At 38.4% G+C, this 13922-nt stretch overlaps 1 long non-coding RNA gene across 4 annotated transcripts in view; it reads left to right on the plus strand.

The window, feature by feature from the left end:
* Positions 1-1163: 1163 nt before the first annotated feature.
* LOC113069903 (uncharacterized) overlaps positions 1164-13922 on the plus strand; it is a 33649-nt gene continuing 20890 nt past the window's right edge. The window contains exons 1-4 of one of the 4 annotated variants that reach the window (XR_003279826.1): positions 1164-4236; positions 4667-5256; positions 6563-6661; positions 6746-6880. This is a non-coding gene — a long non-coding RNA (uncharacterized LOC113069903). The other 3 variants (XR_003279824.1, XR_003279823.1, XR_003279825.1) reach the window with 3 other exon arrangements.

Raw genomic sequence — 13922 nt, forward strand, 5'->3', positions numbered from 1 at the left:
ATTCACAAAAGGGTACGTTATGACAAAAAAAAAAAAAAAAAAACATTTGAGAAAATTTTGCTTTGACAAAAGGGCACTTTGGGCACAAGGGGCAAAGGGGCAACGCCAAACGCACCCCCCCCCCCCCCCCCGCACGTGCCTGGTTAAGAATAATAAATTATTATATATAGAATACAGTGCAAACAGTTCGGACATCACACAGTGCTCATTAAGTATTTAGGCCCTAGGTCATTGAGTGACTTATATACGAGTAAAAGTACTTTAAAATCAATCCTAAATGTAACTGGAAGCCAGTGTAAGGACCTGAGGACTGGTGTGATATGCTCAGATCTTCTGGTTCTAGTCAGAATCCTGGCAGCAGTGTTCTGGATTAGCTGCAGCTGTCTAATGGTCTTTTTGGGAAGGCCGGTGAGGAGCCCATTACAATAGTCCACCCTGCTGGTGATAAAGGCATGAACAAGTTTCTCCAAGTCTTGGTTGGAAACAAAACATCTAATTCTTGCAATGTTTTGTAAATGATAGTATGCTGATTTAGTTACTGCTTTGACATGACACTGAAACTAAGGTCTGTCTCCAGAATCACACCAAGATTCCTGACTTGATTTTTAGTTGTTTGACCAATAGAGTCCAGGTATGCATTCACCTTGAACACTTCATCTTTGTTTCCAAATGCAATGACTTCAGTTTTTTCCTTATTTAACTGAAGAAAGTTCTGACACATCCAACTATTAATCTCACCAATGCATTGGCAGAGGGAGTCAATGGGGCTGTAGTCATTTGGAGATAAGGCTAGGTAAATCTGGGTATCATCAGCATAGCTGTGATAGGCAATTTGGTTCTTTCTCATTATTTGACTTAGTGGAAGCATATACAGGCTAAACAAGAGCGGTGCTAGAATCGAGCCTTGTGGGACTCCGCATGTCATGGACGTCACTTAGACTTATGCTCTCCTAGACTCACATAATAGCCTCTCCCTTCTAAGTATGACCTGAACCATTTGAGTACCATGCCAGAAAGCCCGACCCAGTTTTCCAGTCTCTCTAGTAGTATGTTATGATCGACAGTGTCAAACGCAGCACTGAGATCTAGCAATACCAGCACCAATATTTTGTCAGAATCTGAATTTAAGCGAATATCATTTATTGTTTAATGAGTGCTGTCTCTGTGCTGTGATGTGGTCGGAAGCCAGATAATAATAGAAGGTCAAAGACAAGAAACAGGAGTTATTCCAACATTTTCTTATATTTGGAGAATGTATGTAAAATCCATAGTATTAAAACAAACAAGCAAACAAACAAACAAAAAAACTATTGAAGTCAATGGGGACCAAGAAATATTTGGTTGCCAACATTCTTCAAAATATTTGTTCTCAGCAGAAGAAAGAAACTTATAAAAGTTGAAGGAGAGTAAATGCTGAGAGAGTTTTCTCCTTCATCGGTGGAAGAAACACAAGCTCAGACGCCCATCAAGCAAGAGTTTCAGAGTTTTACAAAAACACGTCTGAGATGTGAGCCACTCATTTCTTCATCTCACTGCTTTAACTTTGCAGATCGGCTCTTTTCATATCTCTGTAGATGGTTTCTTCATGCTGTGTGGGGTTTTTCACTTTCTAAAAGTTTGACAAACTAATAATCAGACAAAGTCAAGAGCATCAAAATGAAAGTTTAAACTCATTATTAACATGTGGTTACTTTGAGCGAGTTATGAGAGCAAGGAAAGGAGCAGTTAAAAGCAGAAATAAATGAAGAGAAAATGTGTTGTCTACAAAATTTAAATGGAATTAAAAGAAAACAAAAATGGAAGCACATTTCTAGCCATCAGTTCTAGAGCTGATGAGTTTAGTATGATCCTCCAGTCAAGGATACAGTGATGAAGCAGACCTGTGAATGAAGTGTGTGAATCCCCGTCCCGACGCCGCTGTGTGAAGGTGTTTCCAGCACAGACTGATGGCTAATTTCTCTCAGCACTGGAATTCACTCTTAAAGAAACACTTCGCCCCCAAATTGTGTCATTATGTACTGGTGTGAGTTAGGGTTTGAGATCAGTGAAAGTGACCATTATCAGTCAATATGTTCCTACATTTATGCATTTGGCAGATGCTGACATTACAATTAAGGGGTAAGGGTTTGATCAGTTAATTAATCGCATTCTGCTTTTGTGTTCACGTGTGACACACAACAAAACAAGATGATAATGGAGTGATTAATAAAACAAGCTGAATTATTTAATGAAAATGAAATTTAATTCCATGACTCTCTCGCAGACATCACAAAGGTCAGTCTTAATCATCTTAATTAATCTAATCCCTAAAACAAGATTTAGATTAAACTGTAATCTTCATTTGTGGATGAGACGTCTCTTGTGTTGCGGTCGAGTCGGTCAGGTGTGTTTTTAATATTGTACTAGAAACATTAAAAATCGATTTTTGTAATTTCTCTGCAAATAGATCTTTTTTCTTTTGGTGAGTGACAGTCATCATCATTTACTTGCAGTCAGTGTATCAGATGTCTTTATGAAGGAAGATGAGCAGTGATTGATTATAAAGTGAAAAGTGATAGGTACTGTCCTGTATTTCTGATTTATAGTTTCTTCCTTCATATAATGTGTTGAACACATGTCATGAGATGAGTTTGAGAGAAATCAGAGCTGTGGGGTTCATACGTGTATCACTGTATCATGTGACCCCTGACCCCTCGTCAGGCTTCTGCTAATGACCCTTTACTCCTGAGAACTGCCCAATTAAAGCACAGTACAATTTCATAAATGAAAGGTTTAATGCACACATAGCAGGCGATATCTTCATCTCTATAGTAGAACATTTTGCATCTCTACTTTGTCTGAAACACCTGTTTCAGGTCTTGGAGTCTCTACTAATGAGCTGATGATCTGAATCAGGTGTGTTTGATTAAGGAGACATGGAAAACCTGCAGTGTTGTTGGGACTCCGGGAACGTGGATGGGAACCACTGCAGTAAAATACCATTTAAATCTGTATAAATTAAAGGTAATACATTAAATACATCCAGCGTATAGAACCAGCTTTCTGTTTTTTTCTGAGTATAAATGTGCTTCACTGGCAAGAAAATTATGATTTTTTCTTTTATTTAGGGGATGAAAGCTGACTTGGCCTGCTTTGTTGAGATTCACCCTGTGCTCTTTGACCCCGTGACCCTCAGCAGTGTGTTAGCAGCAGTGAACACCCACAGACCACACGACAGATATTAGCTTCCCTCCCTCGAGCACTGATAAACACCTGCTCTTACCGGACACGCTCACATTCTTCCAAGAATAGCTGTGTTTTGTATATTGTGTGGCCTGTTTTTCTGCATCCAACTCGACACATTCTCAGAGCTGCACTCAGCGCTTCACATGTTCTGCATCAAACATGTTTCACTCAGTGTAAGAATGAGTTTCAGTGAGTTTCATTGATGGTGGACAACATTAACGTTGGAGTCACAGTGACTGTCCGCTCTCGTGATTCAGAGCTGTTCCACAGCAGTCTTTCTTCTCAGAAGCATAAAACACATGAGGAGGGTTATGTTTCTCTTCTGTAGCTTTTTCTTAGCTGTAATTGGCGAACGAGTCATTAACCATGATGTCACTGCGAGCGCTTGCTTGTGTGTTTGACTGGTTGAACTCTTCATGAACTTGTAACCGTCTGTGAATCACAGTGACATGATGTGCAGACGCTCGTGAGGAAACCAGCTGATTGTGAGGAGATTTCTTATTAATTAGTGCTCTGAATCATGTGGGCTGTTTCTCCTGCTTTGTATTCACTGATTATTGGACATTAGTGTACTAGGGTTCCTCAGTAAAGATGGTCACACCTAATCTCTGTCTCTATGGTCTCTACGAATCGCTCACTCGTGCGGCCGGGTCTATACAGATATAAAACAGATTACAGCTTGATTTATAGTTATTCACACAGAAAGGGTTAAGAGTGTTACTAACTGTATTTAACCGAATACACTTATACGGTGTATGAATCATGCTGTCGAAGAGTGAGTGTGAGAAGCTCAGGACAGCAGAGGAGACGTGGTGAGCTCCTGATGAAGTGTGTGTGTGTGTGTGTGCCCACTCATGCTCTTCTGTCTCTATAGCCAAGATGTGACACCTGCTGAATCACCAGTGAGATTCACCTGAGTCATTTAGCAAAGATAAATAGAGGCTTCAGCAGCAGCGAGACACACAGAACGCTGAAGCTTCACTGACGCTTGTGTTCATTAGAAAGAGCCAGGTAAGAGAGCATGTTTCCTGCTGCTTTAACCCTGCGCTGGGCGCTCGGTGATGGGGGGTACATGTGTCAGCACGTCATCATGTGTGTTTCTACTGCTGTAATATTGATCTGGAGTTATGAAGATGGACAGTGTGGTTCTTCTTGTGTTCTTAAGATGATTTTAGTGGGAAGATTCTGTACTTGACAACACTTTCATCATTAACGGTCACAGAAAGACACATGGAAGCAGCTCTCCTGTGATTGGTGCAGTCATGTGGTTTAGCATGAGCACTTCACATCAGTGTTATATTAACATTGGCATGACACGTTGTGTGTTATGTCAATTACATATTCATTAGCGCCGGCTGCTCTGTTTTGGAGGGTGAGGAGACACTGTGAGCGTATTAATAACTGCCGTTTAGATTAACCTTCATGTCCATCTCCTCATCAGGGCCGACAGCGGGTCACGACCTCCACGGGCTTTCAGGTTTTTTATTTTATTTTTGGTTTGCTAAATTGAGCTCAAGCCAGATTTTCCAGCTTCAAATGTTTTTCTTTGCAATTCTCTCTCCTGCTTTGTATTCAGCGGCTCGTCTTGGCGCTGGTCTGAAAAACACAAAAGTGGGTCAGAAGCAAATAATTTCTTGAACCCAGCGAATGTCAGAAGACATGAAGGTTCTGAGGGCATTTTAATAACTGCCACCAATATTCACCCCCGCGGACCGACAGGCGGAGAGCGGCCGGTGACTGCAGGCTCAGGCGTGTAATTTCAGTGCCGGGACCAAGATTTTTTAAGTAAGCCCTTGCAGTGCGCTCGTATGATGAAATGCATTGAGGCATTTAATGCTAAACAGACGCCCCATGAACACGACACTCAGAGAAAGGCATCAGTCCATTAGAATCAGTCAAATCATGTGTGTGGAGGAGAGCGCTGCGATCTGCACCTGCTAGACCTACAACTGCATCGACAACTCCTCCAAAAACCATTTCCTCACCCGGCTGAAGGCTGGAGTTCCTGATGTGACTGATGGTTGTGGAAAGGTGAAATGTCTCATTTCTGCAGAAGTAAGGGCTGGGCAAGTTTTTAGATTTTATTGATTAATTCAAATATGTTTTGCTCCAATTTTATCTTTTTTTAAATTGAGGAATTTGAGTTTAAAATACAACATTAGCTAATATTATATGTAGACACGTCAATCCACCAATATTAAGAGTTGATGTGAGCACAGGATGCATCTGATGAAGCATTTAGGTTAAGGCACTCTACGAAGGAGCGTAATGCAGAACATATCGCTAGTGCTGAGCGGCTGTTCACATAGAAAATGTTTGTGCTGAAAAACACGATGTGACAGTGGGACGGGAAACGAGCAAACTTGAGCACCACATTTTTAAGACCACAGAATGTGATTTTTAAACATTTAACATACTTTAACTTGAGCACCATATTTTTAAAATGGTATTTCAAGTGCGAGACTAGTGTATTTTTACACAGAAAAAACAATGGAAAAGTCGTACAGTGGAATGAAAAACCTGTACAGAACTACTACTGATATTAGCTGAAAGCTGCTAGCGTTTTCATTCACTGTTAATAACCGCTGCTCTTATAATGACAGTCATTCTGAGTTTGAATTGTCTTGACTTTTTGAGTTGACTTCTAAAATGGAAATTTTACGCATTTCTCGTATTTTTTCTGAGCATATAGCAGTTTTTAAGAACATTATTTGCCTTCATATTTTTTTTCTACAAAGATATTTAACAAGTAAATTTGTTTTACATTTACACCACGCTGAACCTGAAAGAGAGCTTTCTTTAACCAGATGTTTTTGCAGTTGCATTGTGATGCTGAAATGACACACTTCAGCTTTAAAGCATCTCAGATTGAGAAGGCTGAAACACACACACACACACTCACACCCACACATGTCTCTAATGCACTCGCGTTGATCTGGGACTGTCCTGGAGCATTTACATACTCAATACACACGCCAGCACACGGCTCATGCAGTCTGGCTCGTCAGCTGTGTTTTTGTTTTGGGCGGCACAGCCATGGTAATGTCCTCTGAGAAGAGCTCATGAACGCTGCGCTTGGCACGACGCGATACTGTTGTTTTTATAAGAGAATAAACACAAGCAGAGAGTGTGTGTGTGTGATTATGAGCCTCACACCCTCCACACGAGTTTCACCCAATGACGAAAGTGACTTTGAAGTCATAATGATTAGAGGTCTTAATGTGTGTGCTTGAAAAAAAAACATGTTTGTGTCGGTGGTGTGACTGTGGGACTGGGCGGGCGGCAAGTGTTCTGGCAGCATTGAGGTTTTGTCATGAGTCTGGTGTTCCTCCCCCAGAGCTGCTGATGAGTCATGATGATCTTCACTCATTAGTGCTGTTCCCTACATACTGAACCTGAGAAAGAGCGCAAGAGAATAGCCAGAATCCCTTCTGAGGTGAGAAATGAAGTAAACACACACACACACAGCAGAAAGTTTCAAAAGTTTTGCTTCACTTATTGAGACATTGCTTCTTTCAAGCTCTTTCACCACATTAGGACTCCAGCTGTGAGGAATGAGACGGACACAAGCAGCTGGAATCACGCAATAAACTCTGACCTACAACAACTGCCAAAAATAAAGATTCTGTCATCATTTGCTCACCATCATTTTGGTCAGAACCGTATGACTTTCATTTTTCAGTGTCATTGACCAGAACATTCATGTTGCTCTGTTACATAACACTTTACAGTGCACTTCAGACATTCTGCTTACGTACTATATTAACTATACCACTATACTAATAAATCAACTTAACATCTGCTAATACTTTACTTTGATGGATATTGTACCAACTGTAATTAACTTTGAAAGCACAAAACTTGATTTAAGTAAAAGATTTAAATTAAATTAAATTTAAGACAGTACAATAATTTCGTGAGGACAGGACCGGGCTAATATGGTCATACTTCCTGGTTCTAGTAAGAACTCTTGCTGCTGCATTTTGGACTAGCTGTAGTTTGTTTACCAAGCGTGCAGAACAACCACCCAATAAAGCATTACAATAATCTAACCTTGAAGTCATAAATGCATGGATTAACATTTCTGCATTTGACATTGAGAGCATAGGCCGTAATTTAGATATATTTTTGAGATGGAAAAATGCAGTTTTACAAATGTTAGAAACGTGGCTTTCTAAGGAAAGATTGCGATCAAGTAGCACACCTAGGTTCCTAACTGATGACGAAGAATTGACAGAGCAACCATCAAGTCTTAGACAGTGTTCTAGGTTATTACAAGTAGAGTTTTTAGGCCCAATGATTAACACCTCTGTTTTTTCTGAATTTAGCAGTAAGAAATTACTCGTCATCCAATTTTTTATATTGACTATGCATTCCATTAGTTTTTCAAATTAGGAAGGAATATACTTGTTATACTTCTACTATAAATATACTTGTAAATTGTTAGTTGACGTAGTTGTAAATTAATGTTGGTTGACATGTAGGTATAAATTAATATTAGTTGACATGTAGTTGTAAATTTATGTTGGTTGACGCAGTTGTATATTGATAATTGACATGTAGTTATTAATTAATGTTAGTTGACGTGTAGTTGTAAATTAATGTTAGTTGACGTCTAGTTGTAAATTAATGTTAGTTGACGTAGTTGTAAATTAATGTTAGTTGACGTGTAGTTGTAAATGAATGTTAGTTGACGTGTAGTTGTAAATTAATGTTAGTTGACGTAGTTGTAAATTAATGTTAGTTGACGTGTAGTTGTAAATGAATGTTAGTTGACGTGTAGTTGTAAATTAATGTTAGTTGACGTGTAGTTATTAATTAATGTTAGTTGACGTGTAGTTGTAAATTAATGTTAGTTGACATGTAGTTATTAATTAATGTTAGTTGACGTGTAGTTGTAAATTAATGTTAGTTGACATGTAGTTATTAATTAATGTTAGTTGACGTGTAGTTGTAAATTAATGTTAGTTGACGTGTAGTTGTAAATTAATGTTAGTTGACATGTAGTTATTAATTAATGTTAGTTGACGTGTAGTTGTAAATTAATGTTAGTTGACATGTAGTTATTAATTAATGTTAGTTGACGTGTAGTTGTAAATTAATGTTAGTTGACGTGTAGTTGTAAATTAATGTTAGTTGACGTAGTTGTAAATTAATGTTAGTTGACGTGTAGTTATTAATTAATGTTAGTTGATGTGTAGTTGTAAATTAATATTAGTTGACATGTAGTTATTAATTAATGTTAGTTGACGTGTAGTTGTAAATTAATGTTAGTTGACATGTAGTTATTAATTAATGTTAGTTGACGTGTAGTTGTAAATTAATGTTAGTTGACGTGTAGTTGTAAATTAATGTTAGTTGACATGTAGTTATTAATTAATGTTAGTTGACGTGTAGTTCTAAATTAATGTTAGTTGACGTAGTTGTAAATTAATGTTAGTTGACATGTTGTTATTAATTAATGTTAGTTGACGTGTAGTTGTAAATTAATGTTAGTTGACGTGTAGTTGTAAATTAATGTTAGTTGACGTGTAGTTTTAAATTAATGTTAGTTGACGTGTAGTTGTAAATTAATGTTAGTTGACATGTAGTTATTAATTAATGTTAGTTGACGTGTAGTTGTAAATTAATGTTAGTTGACGTAGTTGTTAATTAATGTTAGTTGACATGTAGTTATTAATTAATGTTAGTTGACGTGTAGTTGTAAATTAATGTTAGTTGACGTGTAGTTGTAAATTAATGTTAGTTGACGTAGTTGTAAATTTATGTTAGTTGACTGAAGGTCTGGAATTCATGGCAGCTTTCATTCGCCAAGGCCCACCTATGAGGCTGTTTGACTGACATGTCAAACAACCAATCACAGTTCATCGTCACGTTTCAAGGCGTGGAAATGTCGCCACAATAACAGACCAGTGTGTAAAACTCTTGGACATATCTTAAAGATTCTATGCCGCAAACTTTAATATTTCACATACTATTGAATATGCAGTGTCTAACTGATCCTCATAAACACTCTTCTTCACAGTTCTAAACATGACATCTTTCTTCTTTCATGATGGGGTTTGGTGCCACGGTATCTTTGTTTCCAGGCGCAACGTTAAAGAATGCGACACACACATCTCGTTGAAATCCTGTAGAACTCAACCAGTCCCATGAAAAATTAAATTAAGGTTAGTTTACATATAGTTGTAAATTAATACAAAATTTGTAAATGTATGTAAATTAATACTCGCTGACATTTAGTTGTAAATTAATGAAAGTTAGTTGTCATGTAGTTGTAATTGAATGTTAGTTGCTATGCAGTTGTATATAATGAGAGTTAGTTGACATGCGGCTCTAGATGTTACAGTTAGTTGACGTTGCAAAGCTACTAATTAGTTGAATGTCTAGATTGGATTATCGAAATAAAGTGAAACACTATTTCACATGCAGTGTAAGAGCATGAGGACAGATAGAGTTGAGCTCCACATAAATATCACTGACAATCTTCTGAAGCTATATTATACCTGAGGAACTATTTCATTAGTCTCACTTTGACCTTTATTACACACACATGCACTCTTTAATGTTTTGTATATCATCAATTGGCCTCTTTTCAGCATCAGGCACTTTCACATAGTTCCAACGCAGAATCCCATGCAGAAGAGAGATGAAAGACGAGGAAAGACGAGCAGGCTTTGTCTGATCCACTTCACTGACCCTGATCCTCACACTATCTGTTCATACAGACATTTAGAGCTGCTCTGTTTTATCTGTTCTTCCTCTGCTGCATTCGTTGCTAACATCCTGAAATATACACGTTCATCCTCATTCTGCCCATCAGAGACCAAGTCGTCCGCATAATCCTTCTTTCTCTCCTTCCATTTTCTTTCTTTTTTCTTTCGGAGGGAAATGTTTGCCTGTGTTTTCGTTGTTGTCATGGACACCAGCACTCCTGGCTTTATGAAATGACAAAATGGATATAAAGTTACATAACTTACTCTACTAATTTCTCCATTAGAAGGAGCAGATTGTAAACTGCTGTTACTGCAAATACGTGTTTGCTTTCACAAAAGACACATGAAAGTGAAGAAGCTCCATGAAAACACAGTCTGTCAAAGAACATTACTGAGGGTTATTCTCATTTACTCATACATGAATCATCCTAACTTGAGATTTTTATCCTTAATGTCTTCCTCAAGCAGGACAAACATGGATTATCAGATAATCTGACCTGATTGAACTGAAGACAGAAGCCAATAGTGTCACAGTTCAGATCAGTTCAGTTCCAGTGATGGTCTCTTTCAGTGTTTCCAGATTAGAAGCTCACAAAAACGTGCCCAAAACTTTACTGTCAAAATAATGTGATGGAATATGTAAATCAAGGCTGATAAGGGCCATTTATAACTCCTTAAAACAAAAGAATGACAACAAAATAATATAAATATAACATTAGATACATATCCCAGGTAAACAGATAAAATCAGGGCAAATAGGCTACATTAAAGAAAATTAGGCTACCGAACATAAATAAAATATTAAAGAAGACAGCAATCAAGAAATTAACAGATACCCCTCAAACAACACATGCATCATTTTTAATGTGAGTCAGAATAATCCAATTTAAATGCAAAAGTGCCCAGTATAAGTGATAGAAAAAGCAACGCAATTAGCAGGTATTTCACACTCGTTCATGCAAACACAACAATAATGCGCTTACCTTAGTGTTGCTCTATAATTTTACACAGAACTGTAGGAAACCTCTTATTCATATTGTAGAATATAAAACAGAACGTTGCACAGTCAAAACTAATCAAGTCTAGCTGTTTTCAAGGATTTATTAATCTGGACTGTTTAAAAGATAAAATACAGGATTGTATGGACTGAGATGTTCAGTTTCGGTTTTGATTAATTTTATTCTAATTAGCTCTTTTTTTTTTTTTTGCAGTGATAGAGCCTTCGTGTCATCTCACAGCACAATAATTCACGTTTTGAGATTTGAGTCATTCTCCCACTCTTTAACTTATATTTAGACGTTATGATTGCTTGAATATACGATCATACTACATTCAAAATCAGATACGTTCTAATTTATCGCGCTGAAAACCTGTCACTCATGAATCATAATGTCTGTCTGATGAGCCCTCGTGATAAGTGCTTTCGAGGTCTACATCAGTACCAGTGCCTCTGCAGAGTGTGTGTGTGTGTGTGTGTGTGTGTGCGTGCGTGTGTGTGTCTCTGTGTGAGTGTGTGTGTGTGTGTGTCTCTGTGTGAGTGTGTGTGTGTGTGTGTGTGTGTGTGTGTGCGTGCGTGCGTGTGTGTGTGTGTGTGTGTGCATGTGTGTGTGTGTGTGTGTGCGTGCGTGTGTGTGTCTCTGTGTGAGTGTGTGTGTGTGTGTACCTGTTATTCACTATGTTATGGGGATCAAATGTTCCCATAAAAACAGTAATACCCATAAATTTTTACCTTGCGGGGAAATTTTTGGTTTGGTCCCCATGAGGAAAGAAGTTTATAAATCATTCAGAAAGTTTTTCTTAAATGAAAAAAGTTGATGCAGTCATCTGTAGTTTCCCCTGAGGGGTGGGTTTAGGTGACAGAAAACACAGTTTGGACAGTAGAAAAACGATGACGCATATGAAAGAGAGAATGTGACATCATGTCCTCTGACTCCATCAGTCTCTGTGAGATGTTCCTTCACCTGTTAGTGTGATCCTAACTCAGAAGTGTAAACCTTCAATACAACAATTAATGTTAGTGAGCTGCTAGTAGAAAAAGAGAAAATACAAACAACTTTATTAACAGTTTCATCTGCCACGGCAGCATTTCTGTTGAGAAACGGTTGGATGCTCAGTCGTAGCTGGAGGTTTAAGTGCTCGGCAAAGATGCACCTTTATTTCTCTCGAGACGATCTGAAAGGTTTTTTCCTCTTTAATTGAATGGCTCATGACCAGCAGTTAATGTCTTACATATGCAGCTTTGGCGTGGGTTTGGAGGCTGTAGTGACTATTACACATATGGAAAAGGTTACGTAAGATCGCTGTCACACCGCCTGCTCACGGGGAGAACGGCATGCTGCGGACACCAGCGCAAAGAACTCACTACATCTCACAGAGTTTGACTCATTTGACAAAAGTCTACAGAAAATGAAACTCCATCGGTGACAGAATGGAGAAAAAACCTTGGGAGAAACCAGGCTCAGTTGGGGTCAGTTCTCCTCTGACCAGACGAAACCAGTAGTTCAATTCCAGACTGCAGCAAAGTCAGATTGTGCAGAAGAATCATCTACACACTGTGTGTGTGTGTGTGTGTGTGTGTGTGTGTGTGTGTGTGTGTATAATGTCATGGGTATGACACAGGTATTACAAGGAGAGGGTGACTTATGAGGACATAACCCATGTCCCCATTTTTCAAAACACTTATAAATCATACAGAATGAGTTTTTTTGAGAAAGTAAAAATGCACAAAGTTTCCTGTGAGGGTTAGGGTTAGGTGTAGGGTTGGTGAAGGGACATAGAATATACAGTTTCTACAGAATAAAAACCATTACACCTATGGGATGAACACACTTTACAAAAAAACAAACATGTGTGTGTAACCCAGGTTAAAATCTGTCAAAATTAAATGTTTGTATATTGGTTCTGCTGCCGCCGTCCCTTTAAATTGCCTGTGTGGAGTACGTGCCCTGCGACTTCACGTAACCCCAGTCAATTGACTGAGCTTAGCTTAGCCAGGTGTTTAATCAGACTGTGGCGTCTTCCTCATTCAGAGGTGTGGGGAAGCCGATCGACAGTTGTGGACAGGTTTGTGTCCTACAAACTATTCACTTTGGTGCTCAATTCATGCTTTTAAGTTAAGCATATCATTGTAACTTTTAGAACAACTTAACTTCACCGCCATCAGGTTATGTTTACATCGAGGAACTGGCCAGGTTCTCTCTCTCTCTGTCTAGAGATGAATGATGGTGAGCTGAATTACTGTGACTAGGAGCCTAACATCTGAGCAGCATCTACTGAACAGCGATCCTACTGGTCTGGTAGGAAGGTTGTCTGCAGCCTGTCCCCAACACACGTCTCCATAGACTAGCGCTTCAGTCCCACACGCACATCCTTTCCCTGGACAATAACCAAAGGGACTTATTAATATCAATTTTCATAAAACTCTTGTGGGTTGTCATGTTAGTCTTCAAGAAACCAAACATCGCTGGGACAGTTTTTTCCTTTTTTTTATTTAGACTTCTGTGATTTAACTAGCCTATATTGTTTATTTCTATAGCTACCTATTCAACCTATTATTGCTAATATTAATGACATAATATTGGCCAGCAGGTCTCAAAGACCCGTTACATGTGCATTATTCATTGTGAGTTTAATGTTTGGGATTATGGATGTGTCTTTCTTCATGCTAGTAGATCCTGGAGTGTAATAAACATGACGGTCACTGCGAGTTTCTCTCAGACGATCAGTGGAGTTCACATCGCCAGTATTTTATATATTTCAATCCCAAAAGAAAAACGAAAGGTCATGTAGTCCAATATTTTTTTTTATCTTTATATATATATAAGCCACATTTTAATTCTACATCTGGTGATCTTTTAGCTAAAATAACAAATGCACATTATCCCAGTGATATGAAACAAACACACGATCGTGTCACCGTAACATCACCCAGCGCTCGATGACTAACTACTGCTGTTCACAGATTAACTGTTCAGCCGTCGA

The sequence above is a fragment of the Carassius auratus genome, chromosome 5 (assembly GCF_003368295.1).
Source record: "Carassius auratus strain Wakin chromosome 5, ASM336829v1, whole genome shotgun sequence".
In the NCBI taxonomy this organism is placed as follows: Eukaryota; Metazoa; Chordata; class Actinopteri; order Cypriniformes; family Cyprinidae; genus Carassius; species Carassius auratus.